This window comes from Oxyura jamaicensis, chromosome Z (genome assembly GCF_011077185.1).
Source record: "Oxyura jamaicensis isolate SHBP4307 breed ruddy duck chromosome Z, BPBGC_Ojam_1.0, whole genome shotgun sequence".
In the NCBI taxonomy this organism is placed as follows: Eukaryota; Metazoa; Chordata; class Aves; order Anseriformes; family Anatidae; genus Oxyura; species Oxyura jamaicensis.
Window position 1 is genome coordinate 24,761,955 of NC_048926.1, and position 21,776 is coordinate 24,783,730.

The 21,776-nt window shown below is 40.3% G+C and overlaps 1 protein-coding gene across 1 annotated transcript in view; it reads left to right on the forward strand.

The window, feature by feature from the left end:
* The first annotated feature begins 7,234 nt into the window (after positions 1 to 7,234).
* Positions 7,235 to 21,776, forward strand: part of LHFPL2 (LHFPL tetraspan subfamily member 2) — a 132,733-nt gene continuing 118,191 nt past the window's right edge. Inside the window, exon 1 of the mRNA XM_035309212.1 lies at positions 7,235 to 7,367. The gene's annotated coding sequence lies outside the window, so the exon portion shown is untranslated. The remainder of the gene's footprint in view (positions 7,368 to 21,776) is intronic.

Below are 21,776 nucleotides of genomic sequence, written 5' to 3' on the forward strand. Positions count from 1 at the left end.
GGAAAGGAAAGGAAAGGAAAGGAAAGGAAAGGAAAGGAAAGGAAAGGGAGGGGAAGGGAGGAAGATCAAGGTAAAAGTGTGCTTTGACATAATGAAGAGGTAATGAATTGAGCATGTTCTCTAGTTTCATTTTGGAGATGGATGTAATAATTGCATATTATCCATATTCAGAAGTAGGAAGGGTTTCAATACAGTTGTGACTGGAGCAGGAAAAGGAAATAAAGTAAAACTAGAGCCACATGAGAAAAAAAAAGTGAAAAGATTTCAAAAACATCATGAGCTACTATATTTCAGATGGCTGTCAAGTAAGGAAGATGAAAATAGAATATCAATTCAGAATTCTATGCTGGAAGACATCATTATATCTTCTGTAAGAATAGTTTTATTAGAGAGAAAGTTATGGAAACTGTAACTGAGAGTCTACTGTACAAAAAAAAAAAAAAAAAAAAAAAAAAAAAAAAAAAAAGAGAATCCAGTAAAAAGCAAGAATCATCATCATTTTTCTCTTTTTCCATCTTGGCAATGCCATGATCAGTTTGTAAAATCCTGAGCACCCAGACAAGTACAAAATATGTGAGGAACCCACAACTCATCCTTGAACGTGAGGCTGGAAATTAGCTCAAAAGCAGCACAAACTGCCAGTGGGTGTAGTCAGTCAAGTTGACAAATTGGATTTGTGTAAGTTCTGGGTCTCACTGACAGTGCAAACAGAGCTTAGAAAGACTTAGTAGAGGACTCATGGCTGAGTCCTTCTGTAGGCAGGACTGCTCATGGGAATGTCCATTTTTATTCTGAAGATATGTTTCAAACAGTTATTCTAGAGCTTGGTTTATGGAACATAACCGTTTTACTGAATTTACACAGGTAGTTGGGTGACTTTTCCTCCCAATTCTAATGCAATTTCTTCAAGTCGTAAATTACTTTGTAAAACTAAACAGTATTATAATCTTTAAGACTTTCCTATTTCTAGTGATGTTAGCACTGATGAATGAAAAATATTTAATAATTTTGGGATATACAAGTCCTAGAAATAGCACTAGACTATTTCCTTTTGTAATTTGTAACATGGCCAATAGAACTGTAGGATATTTTGGACAAAGTCCTAGAAAATGCCTCATTAGTGATAAATAATCTAGTAGTTGAAGAACACATCGGAGCTGTTTTTTTTGTCTGGATATATGAGTTGATAGGGTAATTTCAATTATTATATGGATAGTATATATGCTCAAGATTCTTAAATCATTTGACTTTATATGTATTCTTGTAGTGCTCCTTAGGACATGAAAAGATATTTTAAGACATTAGAAGAGATTAGCATAGCTGTGTATTAATGTGGAAATTTCAATAGATGAATGTCATATTTAAAACTCAGCCTCTTTAATTATTTATACCTAATGGATATCTCAGTTTGTTCAGTAGAAAGGATACTGCTAATTTTAATTCCCGTGAATTACTGCCTCAGAGTGCACTTAAAAATATTTTCTGTCATAGACCCCCAAATTATGGGAAAGGAGATAAAGCATCTGTTACTGCTGTTGTGTCAGGCAACATTTATTTGGCTAGACAGGTTTTTTTTTTTTTTTTTTTTTTTTCATACTTCTTACAATAATATGTGTTTCAAAAATACAGATTAGACACAGTGATAAATCTGGATCCCTTCAGTGAGCCATAGTGTCTGCATTCAATTACAACCTCCTTAAAATACAGTGGTGGATTCCTGCCTGTACCACACTTTCTGAGTCCCAAATTATTTTAACAACTACTGTCCCCAAAACTGTGAGCTTGTTTCGGAAACTGGAACGTGAGCCCTCAGAATATTAAACTGGGGCCAACCAAAGGTCTCTGTTTTCTCTCTTGCTGCCTTCTTCTTAAGTGTCTGTCTCAATTTATGAGGGACTCCATTTAACTGACCTTATTCTTCAGTTTATTTTTATTTTAATCAATGTGTGGTGCTGCCTTGTATGCTACATGTCTCAGTATTATCTTCATCATTCTCCCAGGGAAGTTCTAAGTCCTTTATCCATTTTACTTGTTTCTAGTATCAAAACAATTTACACACAATTAAACTAACTTTACTATCGTGAGGGTGTATAGAGTTGCTCCAGACTTCCTTCTCTTTTGTCTAGAGACAAAAATCTCAAGTTATATCTCTGGATATTTTGGAGGTAAGCCACCAACTCAAAATCAGTACAGTTAAAGGCAGCTCCCAGGCTTTCCCTCCAAGCCTTCCTCCCATTTCCTCTCTCACTGCAGACAACATCTCCATGCTTTCTGCCACACAGCACAGATCTCTCCCTAGGTCTTCACACGCAGACAGTTAGTATATTGTACACTGATTTTGTATGGTATCTTTGACAGAGGATGTTTTCCGACTATACATGGCTAAAATTCCAACACAAACTTCATTTTGTTCCTGAACTATAAATTCCTTTTCTCTGAACTTGATAGATTCCATACGATACTGCTGTTATCCATTCAGGTTAACACCCTTTTTTTTTATTAACTTCAACACAAGGTGCCGATTTTGAATGTCCTTACCAGCTTAACCACAGGCTTTTCTCATCCCACATTTTTTTCCCACATTGATACTTTTGTTAAAAATGCTGATTAGCTGTTTTTATTGTTATTTAGTTCTTAACATCCTTCGCTTGCCTGTGTCTAGGCATTGGAGTTGTCTGATTTGCTTAGAGTGTAAGATATTTCTGGCCAGGAGGCCATCATTTCGGTTTGTGTTTATACTACAGTGTGAGTCTGATCCATGACCAAGGTTCCTGCAAGCTATAGTAAAATAAGTTATAACAGATGAATTTCCCAAACTCAAACACTTTAAATGTCCTTTATGTCTTTTTTTTTTCTTTTTTTTTTCTTTTTTTCTTTTTTTTTTTTTTTTTTTTTTTGCCCTTTTGTCACTGGTTACAGAATAGAGTGATCAGATTTTTTTCTACAACACCATATGCTGGTTGACACCAGAGGAATGAAATACTGAAAAATTAAATGTCAAAACTAAGTGCTAACAGGAACTAAGATTTCTGAAGCTGTAAACAAAATAAGCATTACATGAGAAAGATGCATTTTCTTTGAGATCTTTCTCAGCTGATGTCTTATATCTTACTTTACTTCAGGGGGAGAAGAATAAACAAACAATAACAAAATGACACCCTTACCCTCACTCTGTTCCCTCTGACTTCTCAACTCTTCTAGTGTTGGGTCATCTCTTTCTTATAGTTCCCACAATTTTTTGTCTCCTTAACTCCTCATCTTCTATTCACATCAGAGTTCTCCAGACTAGTTCAACATTGTTCTTCCAACCACTGATCATTATGTTCCTTGCACAAAATTACTTACTGTATGTTCCTATAGTCAGACCATTTATTTCAACAGAATATTCCAGTTTATTCCAGTCTCCCACAGTGATAAGGTTTTGGAACAAAAGCCAGTGGAAAAAAAATAAATATAATAAAGGAATAATAAAGGAAACTAAATAAAATTAGGGAGTATATCTAATATGCATGTATCTAAAGATTATAGAGTTAAGATTGATTTGCAGTTTAACATAATTACTTCTAACTCTAGTATGTGTACATGATATTCCCTTTGTTCTTTTTTAGGTTTTTGTAGGCAACATATGGACATTTTTGTATCTTCTCCAGAATTTTTAATAGTTTCCAATGACTATTCACAGAGCTTCATTCTGAGCCAAAGTGTGTCCATTCTGCTTTCCAACCTATGTGCTATTTGCTAGTTATTTGGATGTAATAGCCTTTTTGGTTGTACTTTCTGCTATCCTGTTTTGTCTGCCCTGTCTATGTTCTATTCTTATAACCTTCAGAGAATGTTTTTGGGCCACATCCAAGGCCGTATTTGTTCAGGTGAATTTCAGGAAATTTCAGAGTGAAATAATCCTTCATTCTTACAGTCTGTGGAGAATTTGAATAGATCAGTCAGAATGATGTCAGGTATTACTATCTGGGGTTATAAAGCAAACTCATATTTAGGGAGGAAAATTGTCTAAACAAATGAATGCCTATGAAGTTAATGGTTGGGAAGATCTATGAGCAAGAGGAAAAACCATTATATCAACTTTTCCATCTAATATATTACTTAATCCAAAGTGTGTTTGTTTGACGTCTCAGTTTCCTGTTTGTATAATGCATATGTGTTAAGTTCTGGTGATGAATTATTTGTTTGTGCAGTTGGGTTTCAGATAATCAAAATAAAATATTTAGATCTGCACATCAAAGACAATATTGTAATCCGCTAGCGTTAATACCTCAGCGCTTTGATAGAAGGGATTAACAAGTTCCTCACACCGATTCCCATAAATAATCTTTTCAAACTAAAAATAAAATAGCGTGGTATGGTTAGATCTGTCAGGGTCCCAAACCTTGGTGGTAGGGATAAACTCTGTAGGCCTGCTTCTGTGTACTTGTTTGCTGGCCTATGTCCTGCTGTAGGTCTCCCTCACCAGTTCACACACTGGAGTTGTACTTGTACAAGCATTAATAGACTTTGTGCATCAACAGCTGGTCTTGTGCATACCTTGTTAAAACTGCCAGCCCACCTGCTTTAGGTGTTCTGACACCTATGGCAGAAATTTCTGGACAAATTTCTGAGCTCTGTACCATCCTGGGAGGGAGGTCTCATGTCTATGGGGGACGAAAGGAAGGCTGTGCTAGATGCCACATGTCAGATGCTCCTGTGGACACGCTGGTCCCTCTGGCCATGCTGGCTCTTAGTGCAGCCCAGCCCTAGGGTGTTTTAGGAGTTCTGGCAAAGATTTCTCCACTCAGGGCAGCATGGAAAAGCTAAGTGTAATGATCAGTGCTGATGACCAGACTGCACCCCGTGGGACCAGGCTGTCTGACAGACCAAATTAAAATGTTCACAGCCATGGTTGCCCTTTGGATGGGTTACTGTTTTCTTAAGATCGGGTGCCACCATTCCTATTAGCAATTACGTATCCGATTGCTGAGCCTGCACATGGGCACTAGTTAATAGGGCTGCGTAACTGTTCCTGATGGGTATTTTTGAGTAGCTTGTTTCCTCTGGGACGTTGCAAGTGTGCCACTTGGTTTAGCATTTGCACTTTCAGATTTTTCATTACTCCAGCTGCAGAGCTGCTAGCACGAGGTTTCACACTTTATTGTAAGCTAAACTTGTCGAGTACCACATCCCAAAAGGAAGCAGTCTCCGTTTAGCCAGGAGAGGACACTGTGCCTTAAAGTGCATCTGAACCCTGACCTCCTTGTGGAGGCCCAGTCAGGAGTGTCTCTCTTCCCTTTCTTCTCCAAACACTTAGTTCTCTTCTGAAGGCAAACAATGAACAGAGGAGGAAGAGAAGGCTGCAGCCACCACTGGATCCGCTATCACAACAGCCATCACATCACTCCTTCTCCCATCTGCAAATCGCAGTGAAACTTATAGGCAGTTTGGGCACACACAGGTGCCTGTCTTTAGAAGCACGGGGAAGTTCATAGATGGATTTAACAGGGATGACAATAATTATTTCCTTTCGTTATAGGTAATATCTATTAAATCAATAGGCACTTCACTTTATCTTTTTAGGAGTTAGTAGATGATCAGTAATCAGTAAGAAACCTGATCTTTGCTACAAGAGTATTTGCAATGATATTTTTATACTCCCCAGTTTGGTGTTATTGATGGACTCTCATGGCTCTAACACATCCTTTTGAAATGGCATGGGCCTTTCATCTGTTTGGGAAAACACTCTGTTCCAGAAGTGGTAGAAACATCTATCGCAGAGAGCAGCTCAAAGTGTACTCAAAGGCTGGAATGCAAAATGCATTATAGCTTTTGCAAATCAATTAATCTATTACATTCATTTTGTATTATCAAATAACATTGTAACTGCTGTGTTTGTTTGAAGTCTCTAGGGTATAAATATTCTTTAAACAGATGTTTATTTTTGGACAGGCCTATTGAGTTGTCTCCTATTGTATGTTAAAGTAGCTACTCTCAGAGGTCACAGAGAGTTCAGCTTTACAAAGACACCCTTATTTTGTTAAAAATGAATCTTCTGAATCTTTAATAGGAACAAGCTAAAACATACTTAATAAAAGTTTGTTAGAACATTGCAGTTGATGGCTCCTTCAGAAAGAAAGGGGAAAAGTAATGCAAGTAAAGTTTGGAAGATAAACACAGGCATGAAAGCATTGCTCCATTTTCCTAAATGTAAATACCTGTATGTGTTTTTAATAGCTGTGCTACGTGAACATTATTCTTATTTATTTGTGCTTGTTTCTTCCTCCTCAACCTATGTACACCCAGGAAAACACTAACTGGCTGTTGGCTTTCTAAGCAGCAGGCACTGATTAAAAAGGCAGAGGCCCATGACTGGACCCAGTGAGAAGGACTGTGCCTCTGCACAGGCCTGGCAAAGACCTCGTAGCCCCAGGCTGCACCAGCCCTTGTAGATCCCCCTGGGCTGTCAGGGTGGAAGAGCAACTACACAGCTTCCAGCAAACACACTCTTCGTGGAAGATAGCGCTCTGATAGCTGTGAAAGGAGAGCTTGTTTTTCCCTGGAGGAGGGCAGAATTAGCCGCAGCAAATCAAGTTTTACATTGGTGTTTCAGATTGTTTATGCCCTGAGATACCTGGGGTGATTTATTTTATTTACCCGTGTAACGGCTGGCTTACCCACTGTAACTGCCAGTTCCAATCTAGCAAGCAGAGCTGACTTTGAGAAAAACTGCATGAAGTTATACACCTGTCACCCACATGCAGCTCCCAGCATGTTACGCGAGGGCACAAGAGCAGGGAATAGCACGTGGAGACATGCCCAAGCCCAAACCGTAATTTTCTCTGCAGATATTTGCGGATCACTGCTCTCAGACACAGAACTAGATGTCTTATAGCACTTTAAAAATCACTGAATTCTTGAAAAGCCTGTGTCGTCGGGGTGCTTCTTTGGAGCTGGAAGAATGTTAACTGGGATTTGTAAGGGAGATGGAGTGAAAATTATTAGTTTTGAGGGGGAAAAGATTCCGGGGGGGGAGGGGGGGGAGGGGAGAATGAAAACAGCAGATTTACAGGTAATTTGTCGATAAGCTAACGAGCTGCCGGCGGCGGACCACGGCCGGCCATTTAGCGAACCCCCCGGCAGCCCCGCCGGTCACCCGCGGTCTCGGTGCGCCCGGCGGCGCCCCCCGGCTGCCGACGGAGGGGCCGGTGGTGGGCAGGGCAAGCCGCCGCGTCCCTCCCCTCGCCGCGGCTCCCTCCCTCCCGCCGGCTGGGGGCGGCCGGGTCGGCGCTCGCCGGGATCCCAAACCCTCCTCCCTCGGCGCATGGTGGCGGCGGGGCCGCAGCGCGGAGGAGCCGCCGGGGAGCGGGCGCTGCCCGGCCGAGGTGAGGCGGAGGAGGAGGGCGGGAGTGAGGGAGTGGAGGGAGCGAGGGAGGGAGCGGGGCGCTGGCAGTGCTCCCTTTCCGTGCCCCCGGGAGAGCGCCCGGGGCCGCGGGCACGGCGCCGAGGCGGCGGCGGGGATGGAGGCGGAAAGCTCCGGGAGGGCGCCGGCGCTGCGGGGAAGGGGAACCGGGGATGGTGCCGGCGCCTTGCTCACCCCACCCCCGTGCGACTTTTTTTTTGGTCCCCTCGCCCCCCAGGATGATGCTTGTTGAGGGGTCTGGGGGCGGTTTGTTCCTCGGGGTCCTGCGGGGCAGGGAGGGGAGCGCACGGCGCGAGCGTCGGTAGAGGGCTGCTGGCTCGGTGCCGGGGTTTGGAAGTTGCGGGTGTGCCGAGCGAAGCGAACGGCACCGGCTGGCAGCGCTGTGTCCCGCCAAGCGCCCGTCCTGCCGGCAGCCGCGGTGGCAGCGTGGCTGGGCTGCTCCGTCCCGGCGGGCTTGTGCTGTGCCAGAAGCGAGCGTGTGAGACGCTGCGGATGCACGGATCCCGCTGAGAGATGTGTTACGGGGAATAACCGAGACAATGAAAAGCTCCGGCTGACCTCATCTGGAAGAAAATGTTACATATGTTAATTAAAAGGTTTGGCGTTCTTAAGAAAACATTCCCAGGCACCATTACAGATATCTTACTGTCAGCTCCGTCCCAGTCCCGCGCTGGGTTCTGGCTATACAAGCTTACACCTGCAGAAGCCCTGTTGTTTTCAGGGCGAAGGTTGGCTTTTGGTCAGGGAAACCTCACAGAACTGTCACTCACCAAGGCCTAAATATCTACTGTGCACAAAGAGTGGTTATTAGAAAGCGTCAATGACACTAAAATCAATACTCTTGTTTATTCCTCTGAATAAAACATGCTACAAAGGTATAATCCTAATTAATCTCTGCCATCTTTTTGAGTATTTTTCTTTTTCCAGCCTTTGTTAGATGCAGGGTATCGAGGGATCATCCATCTGCTTTATCACAGCCGTTGCTAATGAAAGGGTTTTTATCTCAGACACAGTTTCATGGCATTGTTACTTAATTTTCATTGTGTAGGCTAATTGCAAACACTACAGCTTTACTCACATCTCTGCTTTCTTCGCAAGTTTTCTCTGTCTTGGTCATAGGTGATTTTAATCAGTACTTAGAAAATTGCTCACTTTATTTTTTATCTATTAAACGTTCTGGGACGTGTTTGGGTGATGATGTACCTGCATATTGGGCAAGTAACAGTAGTGGGTCGATCGTTTTTAAGAGTATAGTTTTCTGTGACTGGACACAGGATTTCTGCACAAGAACATTATATTCCTTTTCTTCCTACTCAAAGCACGTTCCTCAACATCACCTAAGCTGCTCTTGATTGTGCTGTGCTGGCAAGCTTGGGTTGGGAGTACAGAAAGCAAAGGCTGAGAGGAAGCCAGTAATTGCTGTGATCCATTTTCGTGTTGTAGCCTGTAGTTGTGCTTGTGGTGTTGCGTTCTCCAGCAGGGCAGTGACAGATGAAGTGCTGTAGGTCACTGCACCTCCTGGAAGAGCCTCACTTGGCTGCGGATCATCCTGTAGTTGGCATGAGGCAAGAAACCCAGTGTCTTGTTTTGTGTACTGCAGGGGTGTAGGCAGTGTTTTTTAAATAATCATTAGGTGGAAAGTAGGATTCATGATTTTTCAGAGTGATCTGAAGAACACAATGACTGTTCATCAAGCTTTGTATTGCCACAAGTTTCTCCTGTGTTAGACATGCTCAGTACCAGTTGGATGGCTCCACAGTGAAAGCAAAGCAGTGTTTGTGGCTGGAGGCTGCGCTGAACATGGGGTGGAAGCTCTTAACTGACTCAATCCATCCCTAGCCCTGAGCAAGCTCCTGGTTCTCCACGGTAGGCGACAACCAGTTTGTAGGACTTTCTTCCTTGTCACCTTCAAGCCAATTCGTTACAGGACAAGAGTGAGAAGCTGTTGAGTCCCCATTCCTTCCTCCCCATCAGTGGGGGCTCTCCCCATATCTTGCCTTTTTGCCCCCTTCCTCTCTGCTTTCAGTGCCTCCCTTTACCCACAACAGTTCCCATTTCACTCCTTTCTGCCAAGAGGATAAATTGTGTGGGGTGTCAGCATTTTTAAATGGCTTGGAAGCAAGGGCAAAAGTAGTGAGTGGCTGGAAGGTATTACCAGCTGTCAGAGCCCTTTCTTTGATGCAGAGGCAATTGCTGATGTGATTATAGTTGACAAGTCTGGTAAGTTTTGATTGGGCCATTTCCAACTTCTGGTTTTCCAGTTTTCACAAAAATTGATAGAATTCTCCCAGGTCATGGAGTCCAAAATCTTCTCTGTAAATGCAGAACTAAAAGGGTGTGTTATTCCAAAATCATTGTGGCACCTACAGATGAACTGGAATTAAATTGAATTTACAGCCTTAGTAAAGACGAGCAAAAAACTAGTGTTGTTATTATTTGTTTGCTATCATTGCTCGGGAGGTATGGAAGTACACCTTCATGGCTCTGAAAACTATAGCAGTTTTATTATTTTAAAACAATCATCTAATTAAATAATTTCAGTCATTTTCATGTTATATTGTTGAGCATAGTTAATGCATTTTGGAAAATATTTTACTGCTGATCTGAGATTTTTTTTAATTGTCTTTTTTTCTTCCTAGGTTTAGACTTTAAGAGGTTAGGCATAGATCACAGATAAGCATTTTAACACCAGTTAATCAGAGAATAAAATAATTAATTTTCCTAGAAGTATTTTTCTAGAAGAAGGTTTTGTGGAAAGTAACTCCAAAGAAAATAAATCCATAATGAAAAAATAATTACGGTATAAATTTGCTGCAAAATTCAAGTAAGTGGCTGCAAATGCAACCGATCTGTGTGAGCAAGTCAGGAATATACCTGAAATTCTGAATTTAGGGAATAAATGTAGTACTTGAGCAATTAACTTTTCCATGACCAAGCACAATAGATCACAGTAGAAGATAATTAGAGACAGCTGTGCTGTTGACATCACTAGAATCCTGTAAATGTAAAACATAAATAAATCAGTCTGTTGGTAAAGATTAATTTCTCCAGTTTTCCTTGTCTCCTGGTCCTCAGAATCATACAAAACCTTCCTCTCAGCTTGGAGCTCTCTGGTCAAATTAGATGTGAGCTCTTCAAGGGAGAATCCAGAACGTTTAAACATAGCTGTGTGGGCAGAGTACTGCAACAATATTTGTTCCTTGAAACATTTCTTATTTGCATCAGTTTAAATATTTTGTTTGTTTGCATGGTTTGTTTTTTAATGGTTGAGGGCCTCTGGTGAAAACATGGAAACTAAATGGTAAACTCTGAAATATTGTCAAAAGAGGGAAAAAAAAAAGGCTTGGAGAAAACATTGTATAGTTGCAACCATCTGAGCTGACTAAGTTACAACTGAACCCCAACACACAAGGAAATTGTATTTTAAGCTCATTTTCAGCTCATTTTTTGCCTCTTGAAGAAAAGATTAATGAAAAAAAAATTGCCAAAGCAGCTGTACAGCTTCCTTTGTTGTTGGTGTCAATGTCCCATTTCAAGTTATATTGTCTTAATACTATCATATTATTTTAAAGACTGGAGGTATAGTTAGATCCATGTTATATACATGGTATGTGTAATCTTATCTGTAAAAATGTTTTGGTTTTGAATTAGCATTAGAGTTCATTAATTGGCCTTCATTGTGCAAACAACTGACATTGCATATTTTGTATGTGCTCTCATGCCTCATTTATGACAATTCACCATTAACAATAGCTATGCTGTTGCTTTGTTCTAGATGAATAATAGTAAGTTTTGTAGATAAAATCATTTAATGGGCTTTAACTAGTACAATTGATATTTATTTTAAAATTTTATTGTGTCATTGGCTTTTTCATCTTGCAAGAGTTTTTTTTGATCCAAAGTAGACTCATATGTTATGTTGCTTTAGGATGATTATTTTTAGTTTACTGTTAATAGAAAGTGTGAACATGTTAATTTTAGCAGTTATAACTTGGGTGTCGTCTGAACTGAAATGTTGCAATGGTTTGTTAAAGGCCATTCAGGTTTTAAAGTAGTTTCATTCAAGGAGTGTGACTTCTCAAGGTAGCAGCGACTATGGATAGCTGTGGCACAACTTCCTTCATTCAGTTTCTAGTTGTAATCCTATAAACCTGTTTGGAAAGAATCACCTGTGATGTGGGAGGATAAACTCAGCTTCTGTATTTGATCTTCTGTTGAGACTGCAGATAGGGTGCCAATTGGTGCCATCTGTGTTTATAGATTTTGCAATGGTATTCACCAGATTATTTGAAAACCAAATACGTTTACATAGGTCAGTGAATTGCAGTTTGCAAGGCTTACGTCTGGGATCATTGTAAACACTTTTTTCAGAGTTTGGGCTGAGCCTTCTTTCTCAGAAACTGACGTCTTTACTACAGTGTGTGGTGGTGCTAATGCACTGAGTTTATGTGCTTTCAAATACATTTGAGAGAAGCTTTATTTTAATGGTTATGTGCTCTTGGGTTGGTATCTTAGAACATGTGTTTTTCTTTGACGTGTCCTGTGCAAACAGAAATTTTGTGGAGAGAAAGCTGTAAAAAAAGAGTAATTTTACATTTAGTCTTTTTTTTTTTTTTTTTTCTGAAACAAGTGATATATATATATATATGTGCAGTGTTGTAAACATAGTAACTGTTTTTACAGTAAAGCATGCGTAAAAGAAAAAGTGTTGCAAATTAGAGTTCAATCTGTCAGATGTCTGGAGCTTTATATTCAGTTTACATGGCAAGGATTTCATAGCAGGGGAGTTGCAGGAGTGGCCTCTGTGAGCAAAGCCCAGCAGCTGCCCCATGTCCGATCAGAGCCAGCTCCAGACGGCTCCAAAACGGACCCACTGCTGGCCAGAGCTGAGCCATGAGTGATGCTGGTTGGGCCTCTGGGAGAGCAGATTGAAGAAAAACAAAAGGCAACCCGCCCCCGCTGTCCTACAGCAGCCTGGAGAGAAGGGCGAGAAGCAGCCCTGCAGCCCCCCAGGTCAGTGCAGCAGGAGGGCAGGAGGTGCTCCAGGCAGGAAACAGAAGTTCCCCTGCGGGCTGTGGAGAGGCCCCTGGTGGAGCAGGCTGTCCCCCTGCAGCCCATGGGTCCCACACGGAGCAGATCTCCACGCTGCAGCCCGTGGAGGAGCCCCCGGTGGAGCAGGTGGATGTGGCCTGGAGGAGGCTGCGGCCCATGGAGAGCCCCCGCAGGAGCAGGCCCCGGGCCGGAGCTGCAGCCCGTGGAGAGGAGCCCACGCAGGAGCAGGGCTCTGGGGGGAGCTGCCGCCCGTGGGGGACCCGTGCTGGAGCAGTTTGCTCCTGGGGGATGGACCCCGTGGTACGGAGCTGTGTGGGAGCAGGTCTGTGGGCAGCCCCCGCAGGCTCAGTTCAGGAAGGACGGCATCTGTGGGAGGGACCCACGTGGAGCAAGAGCAGGGAGTGATCATGACCAAGGAGACGAAGTGTCAGGGCCTGACTGCCGTCCCCATTAAGCATCTTTTTGCACAACTGTTTAGTATTTATAAATAGTGTGTATTGAATAGTGCTTGTAATCAGTGGAGAGCACCTTATGCAAATTCTCAACTTCAGCCTTCCATTGATCCAATTTATTTCACAGAATAAGACAGGAAGTATATGTGGTTGACATGACAATTGTAGCAACGGCAGCTGTGTTTCAGAAGAGACAACTGATAAAACCTGACCACCATTCGTCACAAGTGGGTCTGGGTAACTTAAAGTTTATAAGAAAATTCTGGTTAGAAATGAGAGAAATTTCAAATGTAGGTTCTAGTCTAAATATTTTAATGTACTTTTAATGTACCTTTTTTATATGTTGACATTGGTTGCACATATGTTAATTTTAAATTCAGACTTCTATCTGTGCTTTTAAGAAATCATTTTAACTTGTGAGTTCAACATGAAGTAGTGGGCCAAGTTTGGCATGATAATCAAGTTATAGTTTTAGGCTCAATACAAAGTTTAATGCAATGTCCTCTCCCTATTCCCTCTGTGCATTTATTTTTCTCATGATAGTGCTGCTCTGGTATGGCTTACCTTTCAAGAGTTGACTAAGATATAATTTTTCTCTCTGTTTTAGGTTTTCTTTAAGCTACTAATGGACATAGTGCATGACAGCTGGAGTGCAAGATTTTCCACAGACTGACCAGCTGATTGCTCTGTTGAGATGCTAGATAATTGAGCAGAGGTGGCCAGTTTTCAGAAATGTGCATGAGGCTTTTGTTGAGCATACATGTTTATTCAGTCATTAGTCATGACCATGACTGCATAAAATCAGTGTAATTACCTTCAACCAATCTTTATATCTAAGTGACCCAGACCACATTCCATGACAGCCCTGACAGCTTGAATTAGAGCTTGCCTTTTATCGCAGCCAAATTTGTAGAACAGAAATATCCAGTCTCTCTTGAGTTTGCTCAGTGCAAGAATGGGACGTGTTAAAGTGAAAGGGTGAAAATCCAGACTAAAACAGAGCATTAGGAATGCTCTGTTTGATGATGCTTGACCAGCCCATATCAGCACGGTTTGTATAGTTTTGCTGTTTCCTATTGCATGCATTGCACAGTAAATACACAATGTTACTTTCAGGATGCTTCAGGACTCTGCCACGTGCACATGTGCATAGTATGCATCTGCTTCCAATGCATGTTTGAGGGATATCTGGAGAAGGTTAGAGAAAAGAAGCACATGCTTTTGGCACAATTCATCCAGCTTTTGGGTGCTCCTAGACTTCCTTTCTTCCCACAAGCTTCTTGGATACGGCCAGGGAAAGGGTCTGGATGAAAAGCTTGCGTATGAGCAGGCTGCTTGTAACCCTGTCTATCCAAAGCAGCCCTGTAACTCCGTTTTTGTTCATCATCACTGGAAAGAAGAGATTCTGATTCAAGTCCCAAGCAAACAATGAGGGAAGTGATTGTTGCACTTTGCTCTTGTGCTGATGCAGCCTCACCTCAAGCACTGCGTGCGGTTTTGGACACCACAGTATGAGAAGGGCTAAAACTATTAGAGAGCTTACAAAGGAGGGTGACAAAATGATGAAGGGTCTAGAGTGATAAGACCCAAGAGAATGGCATGGAGCTGCAACAAAGAAGGTTCAGGCTGGATATTAGGAAAAGGTTCTTTACCGAGAGGGTGGTTGGGAACTGGATCAGGCTCCCCAGGGCAGTGGTTATGGCACTGAGCTGCTGGAGTTCAGGGGTGTCTGAACAACACTCTCAGACATAGGCTTTACATTTTAGGTAGTCCTGTGTAGTGACCTGTGTTGGACTTGATGATCTTTGTGGGACTCTTTCAGGCTGGGATATTCTATGAGTCATATTCTATGAAATGATCACAAAAAGACGGGATAGAAGAAACTATGAATTATCCAATCCATTCATCTGCTTCAAGTTAGGAACATCTATATCTGTCATATGTGACTTGTTCTTAAGGGACTCAGCAATCTGTCTAACACCATCTTGTCATGGGAAAGTTTTCTTCTCATATTACCCAATTCATACCTTTCTTCTTGTAGTTTAACACCATCCTACATCTGTCTTGGACAGAGAAAACATTTGTTTTCTTATAGAGTGTTTTTATTTGGTTACTTCTTACTGATTTTACTGTAGTCTGCTTTTTCTTTAAGCTCAGTTCTTTCAACTCAGTGTTTTTTTTTTTTTTTTTTTTTTTTTTTTTTCTTGTACACCAGTTATTTTAGAAGCATTTCTTGGGTGATCTTTCATTGCTTCACATCTATGTGACCCGAGGCTTTAATGACATTGAATAAAACTGAATGGGATCCTTTTCATGTTTGCTGAAACAATGTTTTTAAGGCAAATCCTTATCTGAGGACAAGTGTTTTAAGACATCATTCTCATTGTTTGTTTTATTGCTTATTGTTTCAACCTGACTGCTGCATCTTGCACACTTCTTACTGAAGATGACACTATTTTTCAGGTCATTCTTCTACTTTGAGTTCTCATCTCTTCCTCCAACAAACATGCTACCTTCTTTAGGTTATCATTATCTGCTAATATAATAGGTTACTTTTTTCTGGATCTGTATGGTGTGGACAAATATTTTTGGTAACCCTACAAAAGAAAATACATTTTTGGCTAAGTCTATTTTTTTCTTTCTAAATGTAGCTATCCTTTTCATGGAAGGAAATGTCATAGAGAAAGATAAAGTATTTTAATTGTAGAGCAAGTGGTTTAAATTAGCCATCTGCATTGAAGAATCTGTGGAATGAAAAATTCACCAGACTTCTGATGATTCTGTAGATTGGGAAAAGCAGTTCATGCAGATGTTAATGCTCAGAGAGAAACCTCCTTTCTCCTCAAGTCTTTCAGTTAGTTTACAGGTGATGGTGATAACATTTTTCATAAGAAACTGTTGGCCTCAGTTATTTTCATAGTATTAATGCTAGACCATTGTGTAGTAAATGCTCTTTGAAAAATGCAGTTTTGGGGGTAGTAGCTTAAGTTCTTTAGTACAGGTTGTGTCTGAAACAGGAAAGTGGAAGGGGCAAACTGTAACAAAATTAATTATCTGTAAGACAGATTAAAAAAGAATTTAAGGAGTAAGTTGAGGAGCAGGAAGTCTTCTCAAAAGTTTATAGGACCAACAGATTATTGGGAAATAAAAAATATTTGGGGAAGGTGAGTCAATAGTAGTTTTGCTTTTTTTTGTTTGTGGTGGAAGAAATGTATGGAGGTTTCTGCAAGGAAGTACTTTTTCATGGGAGACTTGTTGGAAGGTCAGTTGCCATCTGAAATGTTGACAGGAGGTACAGAAGAACTGACTCAGAAATAAAATAATTGCTAGAAGTGCTGTGACATTTTCTGTAAAATGCTTTGGTAATGAAGGGCTGAAAATGGTAAATGTGTGGCAGTTTCAGTTGGATTTTGGGGGAGATTCAGGGAACCACAGTCCAGTGTGCCTGCAGTCTGTGTGGTGTGTACCAAGGACACATGCATAAATGTGAGACTAGAGAACATGAATTTTTCAAGGGGAATTAATACATCATAAACCTGGAAGCATATAGTTAATGGAGATGGGGTTGATTTTTAGGTTTCTGAGATTTCAGAAAGGTTCTTAAGGAAAAAAGCTGCTATCATCATGGGGAAAAGCAAAGCTTCTTGCATGGGCAAGAAAGAAAACAAACAAACAAAAGGGTGGACATAAACATTTTGTTGTCACAACTGAGGGAAGTTACTAGTGTAGATGTGCATTGATCCATCTGTTCATTTGCCAGTGCTGTTCATTTGTTCATACGTGATTCAGAAGAAATGCTAGATGATAGAATTTGCACGTGTTATTTTGTTATTCAGGGTAGCAAACATGGGCACAAATACTTTAAAAGACCAAGTAACTGGGCAGTGAAACAGTATATGCTGTAAAACAGACTGACTTTTGCTTATAATGTGATGGCCTCTAAGCTGACTGTTATCTCTTGGATATAAGAACATACACTTGTAATAAATGTTTCTGTGAGTATGTCACAGTCAAAAAACAAAACAAAACAAAAAAACGGAATGTTAGGAATCTAGTTCTTGTAAGCGTTTCATAAAGGAATAGAGCACAAATCTGCCATTTGTATCCTGGGGGTACGTGTTGGGTATTATCTGCATTTCTGAACCACTATGTCAAGAAGGTTCAAGTAGAACTGGGAAAAAACTACAGAAGTTCTACAAGGGCAATTGCAGATGCTTAGCACCTTCTGTACAAAGAATAGTTAAGTTGATGAGGAAAATAGACAACTGGGGAGGCAATGATAGTTTTATGAAATCATGCATGATGTGCCAAGGCTGGTAGGGATCATTGTTTCTCCTAGTACAATAATGAGCATATCAATGAAACTAGCAGGTGTTGGGTTCAGAACAGCAAAAAGAGGAATATTGTTTTCACTCACACATCATTAACTTGTGTAACTCTACAGGACGTGGTGGTTACTGAAAACTTATAGTGATTTGAAGGGAGATTGGACAAAATGAATGGAAGAAAAAGTCTGTAGAGGATTATTAAATACATAAGCATGACCTCTGACTTTGAAAGTCGCTGAGCTGCAAATTGTTGGAGACTGGAGAGTATTTGGGGAAAGTATGACTAAATGCTTACACTATTCTTATCCTCTTCCCCAGACATCTGCTTTTGGCTGGTTTTGGAGACAGGGGTACTGGGTAGAAGATTTGACCTGGCATAATTTTAGATTTGTCTTTTTAAATTGTAAAAACTCAAGACACATTTTTTGTGACTTAAAAGCTCAGGGTAGCATCTGCAAATATTGTACTTTGTAGACCAAAAGCCTCCTGTTCGTTTTCTTTATAATTTAAGACAGAAGTACATTTTTAACAAAACACAGAAATTACCATGAACATTTGTATGTCTCCTGCCAGTTGGCATCAGCTACAAATTATGTTTCATTTCAGTCATGCTAAACTGCCAGATGAGATAATACATATTGTCTCATTTAGGAAATCTAAGCAGCTATGTCTGTCGTCCTTGCTTGGTTTTTCTGATTTATTTTCTCTAACAGTTGTGTGAATTTTTATTAATTATGGAAGTTTTGCATTTCTTAGGCCTTCTCCTTTCTATTACGGGTACGTTTGTAACTGTTGACATGAATACAAAATATGTGAGATTCCCTACAATGTTAGAGAAAAGACTGAAAGCTCTTGTATCTCTGAACAGGGCAGAGAGGTATAGAGGAAGGACAATGCTGTGCAACTTACCTTTCTACAAACATTGATTTACTGGGTTGATTTAGAACAGATATTCAATGGTATATCCTAAGGGTGCTTACCAGCACATCAAAAATGTGTAGCCACATGACACAAAGATGTAGCATAAACATACCTTGTCAGCCCAAATTTTAGTCATCTTGTACTAGCAGGTGTTCTGCTATGTCACATACTGTTTATCTGTCTACAACTGACAATGCCAGGCCAGGTATTGTTTGTCCTACTGCAGCTGGCGTGAAGTCCTCCTGAAGGCAATATCCTGTGCTCTGGCAAACGTGACAGAATAGTGATTGTGTCCACACCTGCTCTGGGGTGAATTTTTACTGCATGGTGATCGTACCAGATGGTGATATACCAGATGGTAATCTGGCATTAATGAACATGGAGATATGTGCTGCACATGCATACTTTACTGTTTTGTCAAGTATTGACAAAACTAACATACTATTGCTGTTTTTTCTAAGGTGACAATGAAAGTTAAATTACCAACACTTTGTGTTCCAGACTGTATCTGCTGGCTTCTTCGTGTCTGGCCACCTAAATGTTCCCTCTCTTTTCCTGCTACCAAGTAAACTATTTTATCGTCCTTTTCTCTGTAGTCTGAGACATGGGGGAAAGCAACATTGCCTGTGGGGGAAAGCCTGTGCAGTGATTGTGCTGCCATAGAGCGTTTTTCATATTGGGTATCAGCCCACTTTGTATGCCATCGATGTTAGCAGTGGCTGAATTCCCAGGTTATCCTGTGCTGCTGCAGTGGAGGCGAGGTTACAAAGGCAAAGATCATGCAAGTATTAGGAAGTTCCTTCCTGAGCCTTTGTGGTCTGTTCCCACGTATGCTGATGAAGTACAATGATCAAGAACTCCATACAGTTCACTTCATGTACTGAAATGAGCTTTATTGAGGCTTTGTATGTGGCTTTGGAGGTGGGGAGGGCAGGACTGCACAGAGGTCTGAGAGGCAACATTTGGGTTTGTGTAGGTGAGGCTATTGAAGTTTGTTGTAAATAGTAGTGAGTGCTGTTTTGTTATGGTTGGGGTGTTTGCATGTAGTAGTTTGTTTGATCTCTGCATGTTGAGTGAATGCTAATTAGTGTTATTACAGTGGAGTTATTTTATGACCACCTTAAGAATAAACTGTAGGAAACCCCAGAAATACTCGTATCTTCAAATGTCATCATCTGATACCTGAAAATGTTTGACCTGATGATGTATTTGCACACAGTGAATACAATTCTGTTCTGACAGTTTATTAAAGCTGGGCCAAACACTTCTAATCATAGCAGCATTGCAGCTGTTACTCCTGAATTGATAAAGGAAGATTAAATCTTCTGTTTAGACTGGAAAGTGGTTTAACTTTTCTGCTGCACTAAAACACTTCTCATGTATGGACAGGGGAAGGCTCAGCCATGTCGTTAGCTAATTATACCTCTGAGAAGTCTCTCAGATATTCTGAAGCCACTGTTTAGATACCTACCTTTAGCTGAAAAGTAATGCAGGGTTCTTTGCCAGAGAATCAGGGAATATATTGAAGGGATTCATATGTTGGATATGATACGTGAAAACAATCCAAAGTAAATAGTTTTTATATATATATGTATATTTAATTTAGCCTTTTGCTAAAGGCTGAGAAACTCAGCTAAGTAGCTGAGAAACTATTGCAAAAAAGGCCTTCTATCTTGCTGTCAATCAATCAATCAACTGGTCAATGAACTCAGACCTAGTATCCATAATAATGATTCTTCCACTAAGTCTTATGGAACTAGTCCATTTTTTTTTTTTTTTTAAGAAACTGTTAAATATTCTTTTTGGAGGTTAGGTTATGGAAGAGAGATCATTAATTAATTGATACTCTTACAAGTCTTTACTACCATCCTTCTCTTCTGTAATAATCATGGATAAAATTCAGAGAGTAGCAATAGTATTAATATTAAGGCTTATCTGTCAAAGTTGTCAGACACTCTTTTTCTTTATTCTATACTATATGATTCCTAAAGATGTAAAAGCAAGATGCTCTCATTGTCATAAAAATAATTTAATAACCAATTAACAAATCTTGCATTTGGAGTTTTTTTGTTCTGAATCCTCTTCTGTGGCTGTAGAGTTTTTTTGCAGAGGGATAGCATACATATGAGCTGATGTTTATTGTTTCACTTTCCATTCATGTTTTCTCTTACAACTAAATAGAATGTATTATTTTACTGACTACAAAAACATTCTGCAGTGAGGGTGTTTGAAATTCAGATTTGCATGAAATGAGCCAGATAACTTGGAAAATGTCCCTTTCCAGTCTATTTCTCTTGACCATAAAGACTGAACAAAGATGAAGATTGATCAAAATCAGTGCTCTCATTACTCACCTGTGTTTTTCTGTGTCTGATAATGTGAACGTTTATTTATAAGACCTGTGCCTTGCTCTCTGAGTGAAGACATTCATCAGCTAAGGGGGGTAGTGTACATAACCATCTTTGCAAACACATATAATATACCCCGCGTTATCTCTGAAATCTTCAGACATTATGACCCATTTCAGGCAGATGTCGGTCTGATAAATGAAGAATGGGTAATTAGAGTCCCATTGTGTAGCATGGTGAACCACTTTGCAATCTAGGGGAAAAATTATCTGATGGTTATTTTTTGTGGGCTGGCTTAGACCATTAGGTGCCCCTTCTCAGTCACGTTCTCAAAAATATGTGGCTTTTTTTTTTTTTTTTTTTTTGAAATCAGTGTTTTGTTTTATAACATTGCTTTCCCATGGTTTTCCTGCAAGGCCTCAGAAGCTCAAAACTTCTTATTCAGAGAGGAAACAGGTATGGTCGAGTGTTAGTGTTTTATTTTTTAAACGAATGGTAATTGATAAGAGTAGCTAAAAAGAGGAACAGATAAGCACTAGCTACATGTTCACAGCCATTGTCCAGAACAGTGCTGCACGCAGAGCAATGTCCTCATAAAGAGAGGAGCAGGCAGAAGGTCTAAGGGAGGGTGTGAGGGTGAACACAAAGGGCTCAGCATGGACTCTGAAATCTATGTGTGAGAAACAAATGTTGTACCTTCTAATCTGTGTTTATCTCATTTCCAGATGGTGGAAGTAGTCCGTCTGCTGCTCTTGCAGTGTAACTACTGTCCTGTTTAAACAATAATAAATATGTCCACCCACTGGTTCTGGTTGCCATTCAAAACTGGTGACTTTGTAAAGACCCGTGACTATATAGTACCATTCTGGTTTTGCATATTACTGTTTATTTTTTCATACTGGATGAGTTGCATGTTACAGTAGCTCAGGATTTAGCTAGTTTCAATTAAAATTTTCTTTTGTTGTAACATGCACATGCTGTTACTCCATTAATGGTTAAGTAATGTAGTAATATTCTTCATTTATGAACCACAAGAAGAATGAAGATTGCTGCTCAATATTGTCCTTTATGGGTAGAGGCAGATCCACTTTTTAGCTTGGAATCTTTTTTTTTTTTTTTTTCTGTGCACACTTTACTTTTGTTTGGCCTTCATGTGACTGAGATACAGATTTCAAGAGGAAAATTGCTATATATGGATATAGTCAGCCTAAACCTGTCTATGCAGCAGAAGCTTGATCTTTTTTTTTTTTTTTTTTTTTTTTTTTTTTTT